The sequence below is a fragment of the Vulpes vulpes genome, chromosome 9 (assembly GCF_048418805.1).
Source record: "Vulpes vulpes isolate BD-2025 chromosome 9, VulVul3, whole genome shotgun sequence".
NCBI lineage: Eukaryota > Metazoa > Chordata > Mammalia > Carnivora > Canidae > Vulpes > Vulpes vulpes.
The window spans coordinates 110,154,729-110,178,865 of record NC_132788.1 but is presented as its reverse complement, the minus strand read 5'-3'; the positions used below and the strand labels follow the sequence as shown (position 1 = coordinate 110,178,865).

General features: G+C 36.7%; 1 protein-coding gene and 2 pseudogenes across 1 annotated transcript in view; 1 reads left to right on the top strand and 2 right to left on the bottom strand.

The window, feature by feature from the left end:
• The window catches only part of LOC140594022 (uncharacterized), a 90,499-nt gene that overhangs the window by 4,511 nt on the left and 61,851 nt on the right, over nucleotides 1–24,137 (top strand). The gene's annotated exons all lie outside the window — the stretch shown is intronic.
• On the bottom strand, nucleotides 3,193–4,673 carry LOC140593783 (E3 ubiquitin-protein ligase makorin-1 pseudogene; annotated as a pseudogene).
• Nucleotides 7,570–9,132, bottom strand: LOC140593782 (hydroxymethylglutaryl-CoA synthase, cytoplasmic pseudogene; annotated as a pseudogene).

Genomic DNA, 24,137 nt, shown 5'->3' with positions numbered 1-24,137 from the left:
ACGTATCTTCTCTGTGTTTTACATTGTCACCAATATTTTACTCTTTCTGGGAAGCAAAATCAACCTTTTGGCTTGTTAATATGTAAAGTTAATGAGCCAGTGGTGAGAATCAAGTCAATGATAAAATAAGTTAAAAAAAATAGTACTATTCTAAAAATCTACCATTTTGTCTTCAGTGGATTCTTAGGAAATGAAAATGAATCTTTAGAAGGAAATAAATATGTTTCTGACCAAAGCACAACTCGCAATGTATAGACTACTTAGATAAGAAAATTTGCTTCTGTGTTAGTTTATGGGGCATCCTTTCTTATTTTCTTCCATCGTAGGCAGGGGAAAAATCTGGAATGAGGGTACAGAACAGTTTAGAGAAATGAATTTCTTTAGAAGGAGGCGTGCAAAAGCTTGCCACCTGGAACTAAAACCTCTCTTGATTACACAGCAGATCCAGTTCAGTTGCTAACCCTGGCTGAAGCTGTGTCCCCTTTCCATGCCTGAGGGGGCACGGCAAAGATGGAGACTGTCTTGTTTAGCACAAGAAAACGGTCCTAGGAAGGGCAAAGAAGAAAGGACAAAATATAACCAGAAAATAGACATACATAGAGATTTTGTTGAGAACTTTGTTTCCTTTTTAGAGTTAGTCTTACAGAAAAACACATTCAACACAAATACTGGGATTTTAGTGTTTGGTTTTGTCTTGTTTTATTTTCCATGAGATATTTTGATGAATGATCTGTTATTTTAGAAAGACTTTCAAATTGAAGGTCAATTGGACATGCATAGTACTTGCCTCAGTGAATACACTGAACATAAACTTCCCGTTACATTTTTATTTTTTTAATTTTTTTATTTATTTATGATAGTCACAGAGAGAGAGAGAGAGAGAGAGAGAGGCAGAGACACAGGCAGAGGGAGAAGCAGGCTCCATGCACCGGGAGCCTGATGTGGGATTCGATCCCGGGTCTCCAGGATCGCGCCCTGGGCCAAAGGCAGGCGCCAAACCGCTGCGCCACCCAGGGATCCCTTTTTTTTAGAAAGTATATTATTAAGTACAAAATACACCTACATACACTTAATAAAATACTGATAACTTAATGCTTCTCAAAAGCCTCTCTCTCCCATTCATTTCCTTCTATTTGTAATAGCCTTAGTCTTGTTGAGCTCATTTCTTATGTTGAATGCAAGAACCGTATTCCTCCCTTTCTTGATTAACAACTGAAACTTTAAAGAGTAGAATCTGTACATAAGAGCCAAAGACTATGATTTAAATGGTCAAACCCCAAACACTTAGTAATTAGGAAAATCTCCCTGCAAATATGGGGAGTCTCTGGGCAGATTTTCTATCAAGATATGGAAACTTTCTTCATTGTCTTCACCATTTCTACAACTATTAGAACTGTGGGAGCATAACATGACCAAAGTAAGCATTGATTGAGAGGCCTCTTTCTGCTTTCTCCCCTGGAAGATCAGATACTTGAGAACTTTTGCCCCACATTGAAATAGTGAGATGCCATTTTTTTTTAATGAAAAAAATTACTTGAATTACTTAAGGAGCAAATGGAAGTACAAAAATGCTGGAAGAAATGTGAGTCATGCATTTTAAAGTGACGTAAAATCAATATCAAATAATATTAATTTTCTTTTTAAAATGAGAAATCTGGGATCCCTGGGTGGCGCAGCGGTTTGGCGCCTGCCTTTGGCCCAGGGCGCGATCCTGGAGACCCGGGATCGAATCCCACGTCGGGCTCCTGGTGCATGGAGCCTGCTTCTCCCTCTGCCTGTGTCTCTGCCTCTCTCTCTCTCTCTGTGACTATCATAAATAAATTAAAAAATTAAAAAATAAAATAAAATGAGAAATCTATGGGGTATCAGATGATTGAGACAAGTAAGGTTTATTTATTATGAAGGATTTGGGGTACATTCATAATATAAATAGACCTATCCTATTGATGTTTTATTTGATAACACTGATGTGTGTTCCACGAGATTTATTGAGAAGGCGTCCTCATTTTAATAGGCTCGTTGAACAACCTTGGCAAAACCACCCAATGTGTAACAGCTGGCTGAGTAGGCTGAGGAAGTGGTGAGAAATCACAAACTGAGGAAGCCAAACTCGAAAGCTGAAGTTAGAGTTCTTTGTGGAATTGGCAGGTATTGGTTTTTTGGTCCTCCTAGAACAGCTCTAGTGCCCAATGACTACTAAACTTAAGCTTCCTGAGGGCAAGCCCTGAGCCTTTGTCATCTGTGCAATCTTCTTATTCTCAACTTAGTAGATACATAATAAATAATGTTGGCATGAATAGGTATGTCCTAATGGAATTAAGTAGCTGCATCTCTTCATAATATGTCAGCACTTAAACTTTGTTGTTTTACCCTGGCTCACGGGTGCCAACGTGTCCCAGCGGACGCCCCAGAGACTCAGACCCCAGACAGGCAGATGCAATTAGCAAGAGGGTTTATTGGACGTTTGCACAAACGGGCTCTCCACCTCCGAGGAGGATGAGAGCCCCGATTAGCAATTACAGGCATCTTTTAAAGGCAAAAAGACCGCTTAAAGGCAAAGAAACTGGGGGAGTAGCATAGCATCCAGGTTATTGATTTCTCAGAAGGTCAACATGAACCTGTTCAGGGACATTTCAGTCAGGGCGTGGGGGGGGAATGGTTTTCTTATCTCGGACAACCAGAATATTTTTTTGTTGCTTAAATTCCAGGAAGGTGTAGGGATGGGCTGCCTCTGGATTAGGGCTGGTCCTACTCACGGGGGGGGGGGGGGGGGGGTTCTTCAGTCTCTGTTTTCTTTAGCTCCTTTAACATATTTATTATATTACAAATTTAAATTGTTCTCGTCTAAACTAGATTCTTTAACAGATCTCAGAGAAACATAAACATGACATTGATAATTTCAGTGATGTTGTTTTCCTTTGAAATTAAATGAATAGTTGAATGAGGTATGAAAGGAGAAGATATATAATATGTAGGTTTTATAACATGGAAAAATACAACAGAGATTTCTACTTCATTTTGCTAACTCTGACGTTAGCAGCAGCCACTCCTCTATTTGTCTATAAATGTATAAGTGACATGTGCCTGGACATTATAAACCTTTAATATAAAAGATCACATTTCAAATTAGTTTGCATGGCTACTTTTATTTTATTGTTTTTATTTTTTTAAATTCATGTTACAAAAACAACTAGCTTTAAGGTTTATTTTTGTGACTTTTTTTTTAAACAGAGAAAAACGACACACTCCTTGGGGGAAGGTGAGGGATTGAGAAGACAGGCCCTGGGTAAAAATAATCACGACAGCACCTGGAGTTGATAGGCCTGCCTAGGAGACACAGGCACTGCCACACCAGCACAGGGGACAGCTACTGTCTGAGGCTCAGCAGACCAGTTCACACGCTACGCAAAGCTGCTATAGATCCAAGTCATAAAAATCTTCCAGCTCATCATGAAACAAGTCCCACTCATCTTCAGAGTCTGTCAGGTCATTGTCCCCACCTGCAGCCAAAAGCATAAGCAACATCTCGCCCAGCTCAAAGGTGACAACCTCCTCTTCTTCGTTGTCAAAGGGGTTGCTGTTCTCTCTTTCCTCAGTGAGCTCCCAGAAGTGGTTCCTTCGTTGGGCCCGGTATCTGCTTGATGTTCCCACTTTCTGTCTCTGTGGCTCCTCTCTACGGCCATCAGGGTACACATGCTTGTAAAAACAGTTCCCTCCAAATGGGCAGCTCCCACGTCCTTCATCAAAATACCTGCACGCCTTGTTGCTCATTGCTTCCTTGTATTTCTGAATGAGTTTCTGCTTCTCTTCTTTCTCCTCCACCCAGTACTCACTTGGAATGACAGAGTTAGATGTGATCGGGCATTTGGGGCAGGACTTTATGATCTGGTTCTCAAATTGCTTAGCACTCCTCCACTTGCGAATACACTTGAGACAGTAAGTGTGGTTGCAGTTGGAGAGAATCCCAAAGCGACGCTCACGTGGGTTGGCTTTCTCATAGACCACCTCCGTGCAGATCCCACACACCATGTCCTTACTGCGCTGGACAGCAAATGAGAGCCCCATGTCCTTCTCATGGGCCTCAATGCAAGATTTTATATGTTGTGATCTCTGGGCGGCATCCATGGGATGGAGGACTGCAGCCCACACATGTCACACGAGTCTCCGTGGAGATATACACAGTTCTCCCCATACCGGCACTCTCCCACTGCAGCATAGGGGCAAAGCTGCTTCTTGGTTTCCACTGCTGTCTGTTCTTTCTCGGATTCTTCCTTGGTCACAGAGCCCTGTGGGGGTGCTTCAGTGCAGGAAGGGGCAGTACGGCCACAGTAGGGCTGCCCGGGAACAAACTCAATGGCATTCAACCAGTCTTCTGAATCTGCGCCGACAGTAGCAAAGTTTGGATTTCTGGACTTTGCTTCGCCCGTATTCATTTCAACAACTGGTCCAACTCCCGATGAGAGACTTGAGGAAGCAGCAAGAGATGATTTTGCAGTTAGATCTGCAGCAGTCACTTCTTCCTGTTTCAGTGGCTTGCTATGTTCATGTCTGCAGTGGTCTCCGTAAATACAGTATCCTCGCTGAGAATACTTGCACACTACACCATAGGGACTGTCAGAGAGGTCATGCGAATAGCGACAGTTATCTCCTTCTTTACAAACCCTGTGCATGAAATACCTTAGCTCCTAGTTTTTCTTCTTGCTTTTGGTATGTGTTGAAGTGGTGGACTCAGAGCTTGGAGCGGATGGCCAAGAAAGAATTCTTAAGAGGTCTTCAGTTCAAAAAAGGTGGTTTTACCAAAACAAAGGGACTGGGTTCCTGGGCTGAAAGAGCTGCCTGCATGGCTACTTTTAAAATTCAAACTACTTTTCACAGTTAAAAACCAAACAAACAAAAAGAATAACTTACAGATCTAGCCTGTCTCAACAATAAGGTAAATCCATCTGGTTGAAGAAACTATAAAGGCTTTCCTCAGGACCAAAAGAGTTTGCTAAATTTAAGATTTAGGAAAGCAGAGAATGCACTATTGTAATTCTGTAAGAGAAATCTGCAAGAGAAAGAGACTGCTGTGTGTTCTCGGAATCCTAGTTTACAACTTCCTGTTCCTTCAAAGACCGGTTGGAAAAAAACTGAAGATGTGGCCAAATTAATTTTAGAAATTTACTTTTTAACAATTTTTTATTGTACTGTTTTATAAATGAGGCATAACTCAAGGGCAGATTAATGACTAAAATGCATTTTGATTTAACTGTCTTCTCTGATAGTGTCCTTGAGTTTGCTTTTTGAATCACTCTTACCAAGGAAAGTTATACAGATAATAAAACAATAGGAATCTATACTGGGTAGTTTTATCAAATTCACAATAAATTTAGAATTTTAAGTCTGAAAGGACTGTAAATGTGCCCCCCTCCCCCATTTTATAGTATTTCAAAGGATAGAGGTACTTGTTAAACTAAATTTATTTACCTTAGTCTGTGAGACTTTGCATCATACTGAATCCTAGTTTTTATCACATTTTAGAAAAGGATACCTATGGGTTAATCTTGTTGAATGGCTATAAGACCTGAGGATACAAGGAAACTAAAATTATCATCTATCTGACATTAGTAAAGGTGAAAGAAAGGCATTTACTCTCAAATGTACTCACTGAAGAAAATGCCCAGGACTGTTTTTGTTTCCTAGTCCTGAAACGTCCACATATATCTTTGTAGAGCTGTTCATGATGATCTTTATAAAAAATTATAAAGGTTTAATTTTTTCCCGTGTGCACCACATGACAAGAAACTAACCAATTCCCGCTGATCCTCTTAAATTCCCTTGGGTACATATCATATTATTTTCTATTGTTTCTGCTTTGCTGAAGACTTAAAACCCTTCATTAATGTTTCAGACCATTTTTCATCACATTTTCTGCCAACAGGTAAAATGGAAAAGGAGACATACCATGCAATTATTAAAATGGTTCTTGCCAGTCTTCTATGTCTTGAACTGCAAATCCTCTGGATTTCCACCAATATTTCAAGTTTTGTTCTTTTTTTCTTAAATTTCTCTAAAACTTTATTCAAAGTTATTCACCTCACTGATAATAAGGTGTACAGTTAATGCTCTGTGCCAGTATTATGAGGCTTGCCCATTGCCAGCAATGGACTTTGAGAAAAACCCATTTCCTGACACGCAAAAGTTAAATTACTCTCTTCAAAACATACTAAACTCCCAACACTTGTGAAAGTATTACATGCACCATTTTCCCATTAGTCTTTAAATGTGAACTTACATTATTAATCTACATCAGTGGATGTTAAAGTCATTTTCACAAATTGTACAAATCAAAATACCACTAGTTAATATTAGACAAGAGTTTTTTACACACAGTACATTACATATTACCTTGCAATTTGAAACATTACAGTTCATGCTTGTGTAAGTTTATTTTAGATAAAATATAAATTTAGTTGAATTTATAACACTGAAGTATCACAGGTAACCTAATAATGCCCTGTGCCCCATCCTTCTATTTTGTTTTAAATTTTTAAAAGGCAGCCAGAAAAATGTTTTATTTATTCTTTAAAATAAGGCGCAAAGAAAGATTGCAACAGCTTCCTCATACACCTCTCTATTACCATCTCCACCTTGAACCAATGATTCCGAAGCAGACCCAGAGCTACGTCCATAGTTTTCCAGTGTACCATGTTGTCTATACCAGACGTCTGCTCAGTGCTAGCATCTCTCTGTTCAGAGGTCATTATAATAACTCGCAACTGCTGGCCTGGATTTATTTATTTATTTTTTTTTTCAATTTTTTTTAAATTTTATTTATTCATGATAGGCACACAGTGAGAGAGAGAGAAGCAGAGACACAGGCAGAGGGAGAAGCAGGCTCCATGCACCGGGAGCCCGACGTGGGACTCGATCCCGGGTCTCCAGGACTGCGCCCTGGGCCAAAGGCAGGCGCCAAACCGCTGCGCCACCCAGGGATCCCTGCTGGCCTGGATTTAAAGCAACATTCCAGTTTCCAGAACCATTCCAACTCTTCTCCCTCTTTAGGATTTATAAATTATAGACAAAGAATGTATGTGTCTTGCCATTTCTAAACAGGGTTTGTGCATACCACATTTTAAGACTACATTCCCTAAACTAGAAACTTTTTTTTTCAAAAATCACAGGTACTTTTAGTAAGCTTGTTGGTTCAAAGTACAAAAGTCTTACGTGTTTAAAAAAATTAAAATTGGAGACTAGTACCTCGGCTTTCTTCACCTGAAGTACATGATTCATGATACCACATTTAAAAACTAAGCTTCATGCATACAAATGGCCAGAGAGGTATGAAGTTTACAGAGCCCTTTAACATTACTCCCGTAGATTGAGCACTGGCTGGACCACAATAGGAAGCATGCGAGCAAATTGAGCAAAGAGACTCCCTCAAGAACACGATAGATTTCCAGGCTTCATGTCAGTCACATAAAAAAGTTACACAACATGTAATCCTTTAAAATTGTCCCCAGACGTCCCATTCCCAGAACTGTTCCTATACAGACCCTCCACCCCAACCCGCACTGAAGTCTTCCACCTCATAGAAGTATCTTAATGCTCCCTGTTACTAAAGACAGCTGCTTCGGGTTCTGCTGCTGTGGCAGGGAGTCTTGGCACTTTCTTAGCAGGACTTGGAATATGCTCAGTGGCTGCACTTGAATGTATGAGTCCTACTCCTTCACCCAGAGTATCGTCGCTGGGGGAGGGCTCTGGGCATAGGTCCTCCTGTGCTTCTCATCCACTCTGACGAGGTACCAGGTCCCTTCAAAGAGGGAATCTACTGAGCTCTGAGGAATATAGTTCATCAAGTGATGAGTGTGCTCTCTGAGCTTCATGTTTTCAGCAAAGACATCTGGTTCCACATAAGTACTTGAGTCAAGTCTTGATTTGAGGTCACATAAACTTGCAGTTATTTTATCAAGACCAGACCCTGGTGTGGCATCTTGCATAACTCGAAGGGAGTACAGGGTGGCAGCCAAACCAGAGCCATAAGAGAACACACCAGTCCTCTTTCCTGCTAGCTGTTGAGGTGAGTACTGTGCTAGAACAGAAGCGAGGGAGCCATAAACAGACGATGTGTACATATGTCCATTTTGATTTGACACAAGCAAAGATGCCTTTGTTTTCTGATTACAGTTCAGCACTAGCCTTCACAAATACCTTTTCCACATCTCTATCAAACTAGGTATCTTCTAATTTAACATCCCCAAAGGCTTCCAGGCCACTATAGATACTATTTTTATCTCTGTTCTGGTCATTAAGGATGTCATTCAGCAAAATCTGAGCCAGAGACTTCTGAACCAGCTTACAGTAGGGTGAGTGGAAGATCATGAAACCAAAATCATTCAAGGTAAAGTCTTTATCATTTCCCTGTTTCTGCCACTGGGCTTGGATCTTTTTGTGATAGAATAGCAGCGGTCTAGTCCACCGAAGTACCACTGTATGGAGAGTTTCCCATCTATAGGATATTCCGAAAGCATGTCAGGCTTGTAAAAGTCATAGGCATGTTACATATGTGTCCCACGAAGTCCTTGGTCAAAAATTAAAGGTGCATTTGCCCCAATTAGCAGAGCAACAGATCTCACTTCACCTGTAGGTCTAGAGTTTCCTGTGGCATATACAGCAATATCTCCCGCAACTACCAGGGCATACTGTCCATCCCAGGAGCTGAACTCAATCCAATTAACCCCATTTAAGACAGCAGCTGTGCTTCCATAGCATGCATTGGTTGTATCTGTTCCTTCTATATCTGTGTTCCCAGACTCCTCAAAGAGCTGCATCAAATTAGTCTTCACGGATTTTGATTTGTCCATGATTGTCTCTGTTCCAACTTCTAAATGCCCAATGCAATCATACAAAATGCTGTCTCTCCATAAGATTCTGAACCACAGTCAGGCAAAGAGAGTTGATATCTTCTCTATCTGTGCAGAAGCCCATCTTGGCTTGGCCCATGCCAATAATATACTTTCCAGCATCTACACCACCATATTTTTCCAACTCTGCTTGATCAACAAATTGAGAAGGAAAATAGATCTCAAGGGCAGCAATTCCCACATCTTTTAGCCAGCAGGCTTCTGCATTCAAAGGAAGTGGCCTAGGCATGGTGAAAGAGCCAAAGATAACCAGGCGGTGGCCGTGGAAAGGGAGTGAGCCACAAAAGGGAAGTTCCTCAAGTTGTTTTCATTAGAAAATCTCACTCCCTTCTTAATTGGGATGAAGACTTGAATATAGACAACATTTTGACAACTGAGATAAAATTGGTCTTGTCAGTGTCACAACTGACATACTTTTGGCCTTCTGAAACCATACAAATCTATTATGGAAATTAAAGAAGATTTTACCTTAATTATAGGATAATTTTCAAATGAAAGCAAATGGAAATTAAAGTCAATAGGTGTATTAAGTTCTACAAATAATACTTTATAAGGGAAAAATCAGTACTATCAATTTGAAAAAAAATAAAATTAGCAAATACCTTGTGTTTCATGGAAAGTTATACTAAAAGAAATAACATGAGTTAATAAATTTTGAGCATTTTATTCTAGATAGCCAACATATTTTTAAAGTAATATTCGTTATAATAAACTTCCTTCAATGGGTTAAGTTAGGCTATACAAAACAATTTTTTTTTTAGTACAAGTGAATTTTTAAATATGTCTCTGGTACTTTGCTTTGGGCTTTCTTCTGAAAGAAAACTAAGCAGAAATTTCCTGAAGAGGTTTATAGTGAATTGAAAGAATGGAAGTCACACTGAATAAAGCTAATGCAAACAAAACTTTGATTTGTTATTTAAAGCTTCATGGATTCTAACCTTTTAAACTTGTATTTTGCGAGCACGCAAATGACCTTTAAACTAAGTGGTACCGTCTGTTGTTACATTCGTTGTAGTTTGATCCTGGTGCTGGGTGTTGGATTTTTTTTTTCTTGACATATCCTTAGAAATGCTTCTGTGTTCCAATAAATGGTGATAGTTAAATAGCATCAAAGGAAAAAGAAAACTCTGTCAGAAGAAAATTTTCTGTCTATGCACATCTTAATTTAAGCAGAAAATTCAAAGAATTGTCCAGTGACACAATAACAAATTTATGTTCTACAATATTCAGGAATAGGTTCAACTCATCCCATTTGGCTACTTAGCATAGACGTTAAGGTGGCAAGGTCTAAATTCTAAGACTGTGTACCTCTTTCCGAATATGTAGCCTTGGAAATTTTAATTAGCCTCTGAGTCATCCTTCTGTAATTTAGAAAATGAGAGCAAGACTAAACATTCCTTACAGGGTTTTGTTGAGGATAAAATAATACAGTGTTTGTAAACCAATTATTTTGTTGCGTGGTTCATGTTCAACTATTGCCAACTGTTGTAACTTTGATAATATTGAAAATCATTTCCATTCAACAATCCAATTAATGGCTAAAACAACATGGATTTCCTGGTGCTCTTATTGATAGATTTCTTTTCTTTTTCTTTTTTTTTTCTTTTTTCCTGCCATAGTATGATTATTCATAAGAAGAGACTGACCTCTTGATCTCTGCTTTCTAGTTTATATAGGGCAGGAAACTTCTCAGGAACTTTTGTCATTACTACATTTCCCATATTTCTAGAAGCTCACTTGATCCCCAACAAAGTATTTTTACTATTTTTTTTCTTTTTTACTGACATCCTGGGATGGTTGTACTATTGAGACTCCTTACTCAGAAATAAAAGTTATTTTAGAAGAAGCATTATAAAAGGTGTATCATTATATTATATAGTTTATTTGTATTCAATGCTCTTGAAACAGCTCCTACATGGTGTAGCTTATGAATCTCTGAAATTTCAGAGAAATGATATGTAAGCATTCACACCTCTCACTGATCAATTATCTATCCACAATCATAACATTTACATGAGATTATCAATTATTATATATTTTAATCATATATCTTATAAAGATACTCCATAAAACTATATATAAATACATATACATATATATGCATAGACATAGTCTATATGTGTATATATGCACATATATATTTATATGTGTCGTGCCCAAGATTATGTATCTGAGAAACCACCAAGGAGCCAACACCAATGCAAGCGCACGAGAGTTTATTTGGAAGCTCAAGCCTGGGTCCAAGTGTACCTGACACAGCAGAGCAGGGACTTGGACCCCGAAGTGGGTTACAGCTGGGTTTTTTATGGGCTGGTTTAGGGGATTTTCAGAAGGGGTGGAGGAATTTCTCAAGTTCTGTTTACATTCTGATATGGAGCTTTCAAGGGCATTGAGCTCTGTTCTCATTCTAATATGGGGCTTTCTGATATAGGATTCTCTGCTGAGGGCAATTCTGAACTCTGTTGTCTTTCTAATATGGGATTCTCTGCCGAGGACATTCTGCAGTTTTTTCTGTAAAGTTCAGCTCTTATTCACAGGGGCCTAAGATGGCTGTACTTGTGCTAATGCTAAACTTAACGTGGAATGGCCTTAATTTTTCTCAGCCTCCACAATATGCTACAGTAATGTTTTGAATGAATGTTCTTAAAAGTCTTAGAATTGAAACCATCAACTGTGAGTAGCCCATATTGGACACCCATGGCTATATTTAGGGATTGGTAGAAGTAAATTTTCTGAAAAGAACTGTTTATTTTAGTAATGTAAATAATACTTATCATATTATGAATCCTAGGACAATGATAGTTGGTATCATGGATGTGTACTTTACTGTCACCAGGGAATTTGAAAAAGTATGGAACCAGGCAAAGCATGCAAGGTAGGGGGACTAGTTATAGATGAGAAGTCTGGGGATCCCTGGGTGGCGCAGCGGTTTGGCGCCTGCCTTTGGCCCAGGGCGCAATCCTGGAGACCCGGGATCGAATCCCACGTCGGGCTCCCGGTGCATGGAGCCTGCTTCTCCCTCTGCCTGTGTCTCTGCCTCTCTCTCTCTCTCTCACTGTGTGCCTATCATAAATAAATTAAAAAAAATTAAAAAAAAAATTAAAAAAAAAAAAAGAGAAGTCTGTTCAGATGCTGCTGCTCACAAATGACTAGAGAGGAAATTCACATGGAAAAGAAAAACATGTATTTGGGAAGTGTTGCAAGAGGGGGTCAAGAGAACTGAAAATCAAACAGGTAAACATTAACAAGAAAAACCTGAGGATTCATGGAGGGAATTTTAAGTATCAATCATATATAAATATTGAATAGAGAAACAAAGTTCGTAAACATAATTGTTGCATAGGCTTGAGAATATAGGTCCTAATACTGATGTATTATGTACTATGTCTTGTACCGGTGATGGCCACTGGAGGCGGAAGTTCCAAATTAAAAAATACTAATTTTAACTGAAAATAAATAAGCATATTAGTGTGTTTACCTTCTGGATAAACTTACAGCTTCTTTTTGTGACTCACATATTTTTACAGGGAGAAAAGATCATGGGCTAGAAGTTGACAGGGAGCCACAGTGCACAAGATCTATTTCTCATGGGCATGTTTAAGACTTGGAGAAGATACTAGCCAAGGTTGTGAAGTAAGGGGTTAGGATAAGACCAAATTATACACTTGATGAGAAACAGGAAGGAATACAGAAGCTTTTCAATAGAGATCCGGTATTTCCCACATACAAATTTACTGAAAAGGCAAAGTAGCTTAAGGCTGTTGTATCACCAAAGCTATTTGTTTCTTCAGGAGTTATTTGAACTATAGTAGGTGTAAAACTCCAAAGTTCATTAGAGAGTTTGTTCTCAAAGGAAAGGAGAAAAAGTAAGATTGTGTCAAAGTTACAGATAACGCAGCATTTATTTATAAAGCATATTTAATATTATACTGGGCCTAAGTGGAAGAAAATATTAGCAAGAATGTGTACAGAATATTAACTGAACTCTTTTAGTAAGAGTCATTACAATTACTTTAAAATATTCTGTTTCATTATGAAATATTTTGATAAAAAATTTATAGATCAAGAATTGAAATAATCTTAAATGGTGATTTAATGACTTTATTTTTTTTTTTAATTTTTATTTATTTATGATAGTCACAGAGAGAGAGAGAGAGGCAGAGACACAGGCAGAGGGAGAAGCAGGCTCCATGCACCGGGAGCCCGATGTGGGATTCGATCCCGGGTCTCCAGGATCGCGCCCTGGGCCAAAGGCAGGCGCCAAACCGCTGCGCCACCCAAGGATCCCTAATGACTTTAATAAACTGTTTTTTGCAGGTAGAAAAATACGGATTAATGGAGATTAAATGTTTAAAGGGATGTTAACGCTCATGAATCCAATCTTATCCCAAGTTTTCTCATCATCAGCATCACTTGGAAACTTAATAGAAGTGCAAATGCTCAAAGCTCTCCCTACATTTAGTACACTCAGGTTGGGTCTCAGCAATCTTGTGTTTTATCAAACCCTCTAGGTCCTTCGTAAACATGCTACATTTGCAGAACCACTAATGTACTATTATACTTGAATTAGGATTGCCTGAAGGAAACCAAATAAGCAAAACCAACAGCAACAACAATGAAAAACAGGTTACCACTTCAATTAGATTTTTAGAACAATAACAAATTTTTAGTATAATCATGCCCTACGTGGTACATTATTTGTTATTGTTCGTTAGTTTTTTATCTGAAGTTCCAAATTGTTTCTTTTATCTAACAATTCTATCTTGAATGGACAAGACTAGAGATAGATTGGTCAAGGTAATCCTTTTTTATTTTATTTTATTTTATTTTATTTTATTATTTTATTTTATTTTATTTTTATTTTATTATTTTATTTATTTTAGATTTATTTATTTATTTATTTACTTATGAGAGAGAGAGAGAGAGAGAGGCAGAGACACAGGAGGGGGGAGAAACAGGCTCCATGCCGGGAGCCCGACGTGGGATTCAATCCCGGGACTCCAGGATTGTGCCCTGGGCCAAAGGCAGGTGCCAAACCGCTGAGCCACCCAGGGATCTCCACCCTTTTATTTTAAACATGGAAATAATCATGAGACTCCTGGGTGGCTCAGTGGTTGAGCGTCTGCCTTCAGCTCAGGGTGTGATCCTGGAATCCTGGGATCAAGTCCCATACCAGGCTCCCAGTGAGGGGCCTGCTTTTCTCTCTGCCTGTGTCTTGGCCTCTCTCTCTCTGTCTCTCATGATTAAATAAATAAAATCTTAAAAAAATAAAACATGGAAATAACCAGATTTAAGAAGATTGAAAAATTGATCATGTTCCAAAGTTGATTATTTCAAAAGATAGTCTGTGTGCCAATATGGTGAATTTTAAGAGCTCCATGCTCCTTCCACAATTTCCTCCTGATATACCCTAAACTCAGTGGAATGTTGTCTTAGTCTTCTAGTGCTGCCATTGTAAAATACCATGGGCAAGGTGGCTTAAAGAATAGAAATTTATTTTCTCACAATTCTGGAAACTGAAAGGCTGAGATCAGGATGCCAACATAGTCATGTTCTAGTGATAGCTTTCTTCTTGGCTTGCAGAAGCCCTCCTTGCTGTGTTCTCATATGCCAGAGAGAACAACTCTCTAGGATCTCTTCTTATAGGAGCACTAATCCTCTCATGAGGGTTCCTCATGACCTCATCTATACCAAAAGCCCCATCTTCAAATGCCATCTAAATGGAGTTAGAATTCAACATATGAATTTTGGGGGGACACAATTCAGTTCATAACAAGTTATATGTCTTATAAATGTAAAAAAAAAAAAGCCCCAAGAAAACATATTTTGAAATTTAATACAAAGATGAATGCTGAAATACCTACTACAATCTAGTATTTCTGAGCAAAGTTCTGGAATGTTTTTGGTCTGAACTACCCACATTCATGAAGTATGTATGTATGTATGTACATATGTATGTATTTATTTATGATTTTATTTTTCCACAAGACAGGCAGAGACGTAGGCAGAGAGAGAAGCAGGCTCCCTACTGGGAGCCTAATGTGGGACTCAATCCCGGGATCAGGACTGGAGCTAAAGGCAGAAGCTCAACCAATGAGCCACCCGGGTGCCCACATTCATGAAGTTCTAAGCAGTGCAACAGTCAATGAAGCCACATAATCCAGAGTATATACTGGGTCTGCCCATATTGTGTAATATCCACCAAAGTGCATATTTACTAGAAAGGATTCAATTTTTATTAAATTAATAGACCTTATTCTTTTGGGCAGTTTTAGGTTTGCAAAAAATACAGTGTTCAGTATACCTCCTCACTCATCCTCCATTTCTTTTATTATTAACATCTTTTATTAATCTGCTTGTTTGCTGCAATCAATGAGTCAATACTGGTACGTTATTAACTAAAGTCCCTTGTTTACATTAACTCTTTACATAAGATACTTTGCATTTTATATCCTGTGGGTTTTGGCAAATGTATAATGCCACATATCTACCATTACAGTATCACACATAGTAACTTCATTGCCCTAAATGCCCCTGTGCTCAAGGATTCATTTCTAAACCAGATGTTTTCATTGATTGCAAAGTGAAATCTCTACTGCAGATGTCTAAAAGGAATTATTTGAATAAACGAAGAGAAACATCTTTCATTCTTATTCTCACAGAAGCAATTACTGTGGTTTTACATTTGTGTTTGCATTCTTTTGTCTTCTTTTTGTTTCCAGAAAGGTAAAAGGCCTAAATGGTATGGCCTTTATTTATATCCCAATATTCACTTACCATACTGCCAACTAAAATTAAAGAATTCACTAATTAACCAATTAATTTAACAGAAAATAAGAATAATTTTAAAAGACCCAAAGAAAATCAGAATCTTCTTCCTTGAGTCTTTAGGCAGCACTAAGTGACATAGAGGGGATATTTATGCTACCTTCCTAATAGCAAAGCAATCTTTTTTATTTGCTGTATTCAAGCACTAGCATCTGTTGGTTACACATCAGCTAAATTTCATGTTGTTAATAGTCTGTTCAAAACAGCCACTTCAAAGATTTCTTTCTGTAGCTGTGTTTGATATTGGTATTTGTTCTTAGTCCTTTGTGGGGTACATTAATTGGATCATTTTGCACTAATCGAAACTGTTTGGCAAACAGTTACTTTGGCAATTTGGAATAGAGTTTCTATTTTTGTCTTGCATGCAGGCTCTATTTGGATCACAGTAGATACAAGAAAACTGATGGATATGCATTTTCTTCTTACCAGTTCCTAGTATTTTATTTTTTATTTTTTTTATTTTTTATTTTTTTTTCAGTTCCTAGTATTTTAGCCTCATGTTTAATTATGCTCAATCTGCATACCTTTATAAATAATAGATTTTAGTTGCAAAACCCCTTTTTAATAACTATACCTTTCTAGTTCAGCTGGTTGGAAACTATACCTATTTGGGTCACTGTATTTCCCCCTGTGATTATTTAATTCTAACCAAAAAAAAAGTCATTTCTTTTGTTTAACAAAAAACCATTGTCAAGTAAAACTGAGCTAACAGTATGAGACACTCATTACTTTTCAAACATTGAAATCTAACATATATTTTCCTAGAAAACTTTGACCTGAGATTTGGATGTAGAGCATTCTAGTTAAGCTACAAAATGATATTCAGTAAACAATCTATGGACATTCAACAAGGAAGACGTGTGTAAGAATAGAATATTAAATATTGCAAAATTTAACACCATAAAAAAATATTGAGTTATTTTTAGGTGAGTCCATTGTGAAATTTGAGAGTCAAGGATGTTAGCAATGAAGGGAAGGTTTTGGTATTAATATTTTTTAAATGACATTCTCTTAAATCACATTAGTTTTTACTTACCAGTATACAGTAAGTACAATATTATTTTACTTGGAAAATTGGGATAGGGATCCCTGGGTGGCGTAGCGGTTTGGCGCCTGCCTTTGGCTCAGGGCGCGATCCTGGAGACCCGGGATCGAATCCCACGTCGGGCTTCCGGTGCATGGAGCCTGCTTCTCCCTCTGCCTGTGTCTCTGTCTCTCTCTCTCTCTGTATGATTATCATAAATAAATAAAAATTAAAAAAAAATTGGGATAACATTTGACAAAATTGACAGCCAAAATTTGCCCTTGCCAGTTATGTGAGATCTTTCATTTAGATTTTAGATTTACCTTTATTTTGAATATCTCTATTTATCACCAGTGTTCTCATATCTCCTGTCTAATTTAATCAATGTAAAATGCTTAAAATACACTGTTTATTTTTTCAAATAACCAATCAGTTTGGTTGATATGTTGAGTCTGCTGTCTTCTCTCTTGAAGCACAGAAATTATATACTTCTATACCATTAAGTATCATAGTCTAATCCAGAAATGGACCTTTATGGTAGTACTGTCTTCAACTTTTCCTCTCAATGTAATTTTTTTTTTTTTGTAAATCTAGGTTTGATTTTTTTTTTTCAAATTCTAATTTGTTTCTGTTTTCTTTTGGAAGGTAACTCATTCCAAATTCTTTTTTGAGAAAAAAAGAAGAAAATAGATTATCCTCTTCTTTAAAACTGCATGTCCTAAATGTAGTCAATAGAACTGTAGCCACATGGTCAAATATATTATGGAAACCCTTCATGTATTTTTACTCCTTTCCTTGTTAATTGTTAGCACAGTTAAAGGTTCTGATGAAAATGCAAAAAAAAAAAAATAATGATTAGTACATAATTGACTAAATATATTTATTTTCCACATTCTTCCCTCCCATCTTTTTAAAGAGATCTGCTAATTATTACATAGTATCCATTGGAACATGCTACTCTAAATATTGCCAGAGTAGAGTAGAAAGGACACAGAGCTCTGCTTTTATTTATTTCTTTTTTAAGATTTTATTTATTTATTCATGAGAGACTTGGGGGCGGGGTGGGCAGAGACACAGGCAGAGGGAGAAGCAGGCTACTTACAAGGAGTCCATGTGGGAATCGATCCCAGGTCTCCAGGATCATGCCCTGGGCTGAAGGCAGATGCTTAACCGCTGAGCCACCCAGGCGTCCCCAGGGCTTTGCTTTTAAACCAGATGATGATGTTCTTAAATCTTTAAACTACTAAACTGGTATGAAACATTCTTTCATCCTCCTTAGGATGTCTCACAAAATCAAAGTATGTCTACAGGCTTTATAGGTAACTAATTTTAAAAAATACTGAATAACTCCAACAAGGTCTTTGAGACAACCACTCCCCATCTACTCTGAAATTTACATGAATACTTATATGTTGCTTTTATAAGGATGAAAGCAGTTTTCCTAAAGTGCTTGATATTGAAAATGGAACAATACAAAACAAAAGAAAAATATGTTCTTTAGAAAAATATGTTCTTTAGAAAAGAAAAATATGAGAGCAAAATTATATATTTGCAAATATTGACACAAACACTTCTACTAGAAGGTACAAAAGATGAATATGCCCAATTCCCCAAAAAGTGTGAACTTCTTAATTAAAAATATTTGACTCAGGGGCACCTGAGTGGCTCAGTTAGTTGAGCATTGGACTCTTGATTTTGTTCAGATCATGATTTCAGGATCATGAGACAGAATCCTGTGTTGGACTCTGCACTCAGTGGGGAGTCTGCTTAAGATTCTCTCTTTCTCCCTTTGCCCCTTTCCTACACACACACTCTCTCTCTCTCAAATAAATGAATAAGTCTTAAAAAGAAAAAGTATTTCACTCAGAATTAAGTGAATAAAAGCTAGAGAACTGAAAGGAGAAATGCTAACCACAAAATCCAACTCTACAACTTATAGTTGTGTATCCATTGGATAACTCCTTGACACCTCTAAGTTTCAATAGTAAAATTGGACTACAAATAGAAATAAAATCATAAGTTAATTTGGATTTTAGGTGAGATTGTTGAGATAAAATCCTTTTTTTTTTTTTTTTTAAATTTTTTTTTAATTTATTTATGATAGTCACACAGAGAGAGAGAGAGGCAGAGACACAGGCAGAGGGAGAAGCAGGCTCCATGCACCGGGAGCCTGACGTGGGATTCGATCCCGGGTCTCTGGGATCGCGCCCTGGGCCAAAGGCAGGCGCCAAACCGCTGCGCCACCCAGGGTTCCCCCTTTTTTTTTTTTTTTTTTTTTTTTTTGAGATAAAATCCTAACACAATGCCAGGCATGTGATAAGCACACATTTTATTAGTTACCATCATGAAAACCTGATGTGCAACATGTCAACCATATAAAATTTTCTGTGCTCACAAAAAGACAAAGATGTTCAAGACTTGGCCAGAAAGAAAAAAAAATTGGAAGAGATGAATGATCTTCTCAAATATTTGAGCTCTTCTGAACATTTGCTATTTGCAGTTAGAGGCTTGGGTAATTTATAAGAAGTAATATAATTTGCCACAGCCTATAGTAGAAATAATTCTTAGGAATGGGAAGAAGGTGTACCAGTAGCCTCTCTCTAGAATTAAAGTAACCTAAATCTAGGGTGGTCTTTGAAGTATGTATTAAAAGGAGGAGATTATCAAGGGAAGTACAAAAAGCCAGCTGTTAATTTCATTTCTATACTCTACCTATGAGCTATGGAGGTCACTTTGAGACTAAACTGTGTTTGTAATTGATGTCCTCCAAACAGAAATGAGAAGTTATGGATGCCTATAACTAGTGTTTTCTGTGTTCACACAGGATGTGTGGAAGCTTGAAACCCATCATTCTTAACTGTCTTTTACCTAAGATAAAGTGTTATAAAATAGAATGGAGAGAGAAAAAAAAAGGATCTCTAACTACAAAAAGTAATGTATTAATAGATTATAAATTATAAGAATTATGAATACACTATACTCATATATTGCTACTTGGAAGGTGGTCAAGAGTAGTTTGGAAAAGTATTCTACCATTAATGAGAGAAGATAGAAGGGTTGTGGGAGAAGATAATCTGTATTTTCCTTTCTAGTTTTAAGAGTCTATGACTCTGGGGTGCTTGGGTGGCACGATTGGTTAAGCATCTGACTCTTCGTTTCTGCTCACATCAGCCCCACATCAAGCTATGTGCTCAGTGTGGAGTCTGCTTAAGAGTCTCTCTCTTTCTCCCTCTGCCCCTTCCGCTTATGCCCTCTCTCTAAAATAATAAAATAATAAATCTTAAAAAAAAAAAAGAGTCTATGACTCTGTTCTAACCTGATGAAGTGACCAGAAGATGCTGAGTGATTGAGCTCAGGATCATAAACTAGGGCATTAAACTCTGGGGAAAGATGATGTGAAATGACTTCACTGAAAATGATAACCTGTGTCTAAGAATGTCAACAATGAATTAATAAAATTTCTTTTAAGAAAAATTTGTCAAAATTTGTCATACTGATACAAAACTTTAAACAGATGTGAAAGAATACAAAATGAAAAATTCACTTGAATATATGAATGCTAAAAAAATTTTTTAAGTGTGGAGTTTTTGAAATCACACTACTTTATATCCTAAGCAGACATTGCACTTCCATGGTTGCCTTTCTATTTATTCTAAGGAACCAATGGTCTCCGTGGAGGACTCTGCCATTTCACTCTTTTATGTTGCTCTGGTCTGTTACCCTTATGTGATGTCATGATTTAAAATGGTGTTCATCAAGAAAATCTCTTTTCTCAAAAACAGTTTATTGAGGACTTGTTTGTTCACAACCTTTACTGCTGACCCAACAAAACAACGAATTGAACATTTTGACTTTTCACTTTTCAAGCAAATACTTGACATCATATTGGTAAAGTTTTAATCCTTTTGAATTAGTTTTCTTATCTCTAAGATTGCTGTTACTTGTATGCCTTTTGGAAAGGTTCTAAATAATAACAAAAATATCTCTTACTGAAGTTTGTGGAACAAGGAAGCATACAGAAGATACTATTAATGACTTTTTTATTAATCCGTATACTTCCGTGAGGAGTATATCCTTGATATGCAGGTGAAAGAGGATTATATAGCAAGCAGTGATCCAGAGGGTTTCAATATAGCTTATGGAACTATAGCAAGAGTTTCTATTCTGATTAGGTTTACTGTTTGCTGAGAGTTGCTCTTGTTAGAAATAATCCCACAAACAGATTTAAGAATTCTTTTTTAGGAAAAATATAAATATAAACTATAAGTAAAAATAAAGTAGTTCTCACTATGAGCCTATGAAGCCAAGTAAGGTGAATCAACATCCATGTAATAAGCTAGCCCTGATAATATAGGGCCACAATTGGAAAAATAAGACACAAATAATTTAAACCTTTGAGTGATTTTTTTTTAAATCTTTTTTTTTTAAATTTTTATTTATGATAGTCACAGAGAGAGAGAGAGAGAGAGGCAGAGACATAGGCAGAGGCAGAAGCAGGCTCCATGCACCGGGAGCCTGACGTGGGATTCGATCCTGGGTCTCCAGGATCGCGCCCTGGGCCCAAGGCAGGCGCCAAACCGCTGCGCCACCCAGGGATCCCCTGGGTGATTATTTTTAATTTTATGTTTGTATTATGTATATTGGAAAAAATATTTTAGGCATCCATATTCTCTAATGTAAAATTAATGTTTGCTATCAGATATTTTCAGTTGTCTTTTAAAGACAATTTTTCATCCATGTATTTTTTTTCTCTCTTTTCTTTTTTTTTCATAAACAATGTGTATAGCATTACAAGAATTTTGAGATCAGCATAAAAATGTGATATTTACTCTCGAGGTGCTTAATATTTGCTGAAAGATAAATTTGAACTCTGAAATGTTTAAAATCAAGGAAATGATTATGTTTACAGTGCCTGACCTGTATATAATTAGGTATCAGGTTAAACAACATGCCATAAGCAGTTATTTGGTTTATAAAAATATCAATATTCTTTGTTAAGTAACCTTACTTAAAATAGAAATGATACTAGAATAATGTTTTTAGCAAATAATAAGTTTTAAATTATTCCATTGTTTCATTTGATATTAATGAACAATACTGTGAGGTATCTCATTCAAATTTAAAACTAGAAAATTATTTTATTTTTTCATTAAAGTATAATTAATATATATTGTATTAATTTCAAGTGTACAACATATTGTTTCAATAATTCTATGTATTACTCAGTGTTCACCATGACGTTTGGTAGCTATCTGTCCCCATACAATTTTATTGCAGTATTATTGACTATGTTCTCCATGCTGCATTTTCATCTCTATGATTTATTTTATAACAGAAAGTTTGTACCTCTTGATCCTCTTGATCTATTTCACTCAGTACCCCCACCCACTTCCACTCTGGCAACCACCAGTTTGTCCTCTGTATTTGAAAGTCTATTTTTTGGTTTGTCTGTTCCTCTGTTGCTCATTTGGTTTGTTTTTTTAGATTCCATATGTAAGTAAAACATATGGTATTTGTCTTTCTGACTGACTTATTTCAATTAGCATTGATACTCCCTAGGTCAATCCATGTTGTGGCAAATGGCAATATCTCATTCTTTTTATGCCAGAATAATATTCCATCGTATGATACCCCACCTTCTTTATCCGTTTATATGTAGATGAACACTTGAGCTACTTCAGTGTCTTGGCTGTTGTAAAAAAAAAAAAGTGCTGCAATAAACCTGGGTACATATATTTTTTCTAATTGGTGTTTTTGTTTTCTTTGTGTAGAAACCCTGCAGCAAAATTACTGAATCATAGGTTACTTCTATTTTTAATTATTTGAAGAGTTTCCATAATGTTTTCCACAGTGGCTGTAGAAATTTACATTCCCACCAACAGTATACAGGGAAGAAAATGAATTTTCTCCACATCCTCACCAATACTCATTATTTCTTGCCATTTTGATTCTAGCCTTCTGACCAGGTGGAAGGTGATAATTTTAAATCATTTAAGAGAATTTAAGTAGTTTGCCAAAATTCACACAGGTAATAAATACTCTACTTATTTTACTCCAAATACAATGTTCCATATTCAAATCTAAATTTATATGCTCTCTTCTTTATTATAGCAGCTTTGATTGCAGTCATAATACTTGAACACAGTCTTTCAAAGGCACATCAACGGAACCAGGCAAATGAGTGTGCATAATCATGAGTCACCGCTAATTGTAAAAGTGATGCCGATAGCAGCAGTCACTGCTGATTTCTTCAAATAATTTTTGACGTTTTAGATTCTATTTCTTAATAAATTTTCTTCTCCAGCTTTCATTTACATTTTGAAGTTTGAAAGCCATCCTGAAAGAAGTTGCCTTGAGCTTGATGGTTAAGAAAACTGCCTGGATGTAGTTTACTATGCATGTATTGTACCCACTCTAACCTGAGGTCCTTACATTATTATCACATAAAATATGAAAATAATCTTAAACAGTAGTCAAAGATAAATATTTAAATATCAAAGTTTTTGCAACATCTTTAGAACAGGTTACATATTACAATAAATATAAATCCATAACTGCAAATCAATTTAAATATATAATACAAATATTTTTTGCATTGTTTACTCTTGCTGTCTGAATTGTTTATACTTATCTTTTTTACAACTTCTACTAGAGATTTTTCTCTGTATATTTTATCATCATTCCAAGATCTGTATTCATAAAACCAAACTTTCTGCTTCAGCATATTTGTCATGTAACAGCCAGATTAAATGTCATACGTTAAGAACCTACACAACTTCAATATTGCTTTTGTTTTTATATTGTATTTATTTTTCAACATTGTTTTTAGAAAATGTTTTTGGCCAGTCTTCCAGATGCCCTTGATAGTCTGAGCCTGTGATTATACCATTCTCCACAATATGTCATCCTAGGGAAGAAAGATGATCAGCTTCTGTTAAATACCTCCCATAAGTAGTGTTTTAGGAATATTTATTCCTTTAAATTAATTTAATAATTCTCAATGGTACAAGTGAGGAAAATTTAAGAACCATGCTTTAAATATTAGAAAATAAATTGAGGCTTCTTTTATTACCCGGTTCCTCACTCTGAATAATACCATGGCCATGTTCCTCTTTCCCCAACTTTGCTTGTGGCCAGTAAGCTTTATAATCCTTCCAAATAGTCAAATCATGTCCTTACTTCAAAGTTTAGCTTATGTCCTATTTGCTTTATAAAATATTAATAATTTTTAAATAATAAATTTATTATTTGAAGTTATATTGCCCTTAAAATTAATTTTTTATCAAATATAAGTAAGGTGGGACTCCTGAATGGCTCAGCACTTGAGCATCTGCCTTTGGTTAAGGGTGTGATACCAGGATCCATGATCGAGTCCCACATCA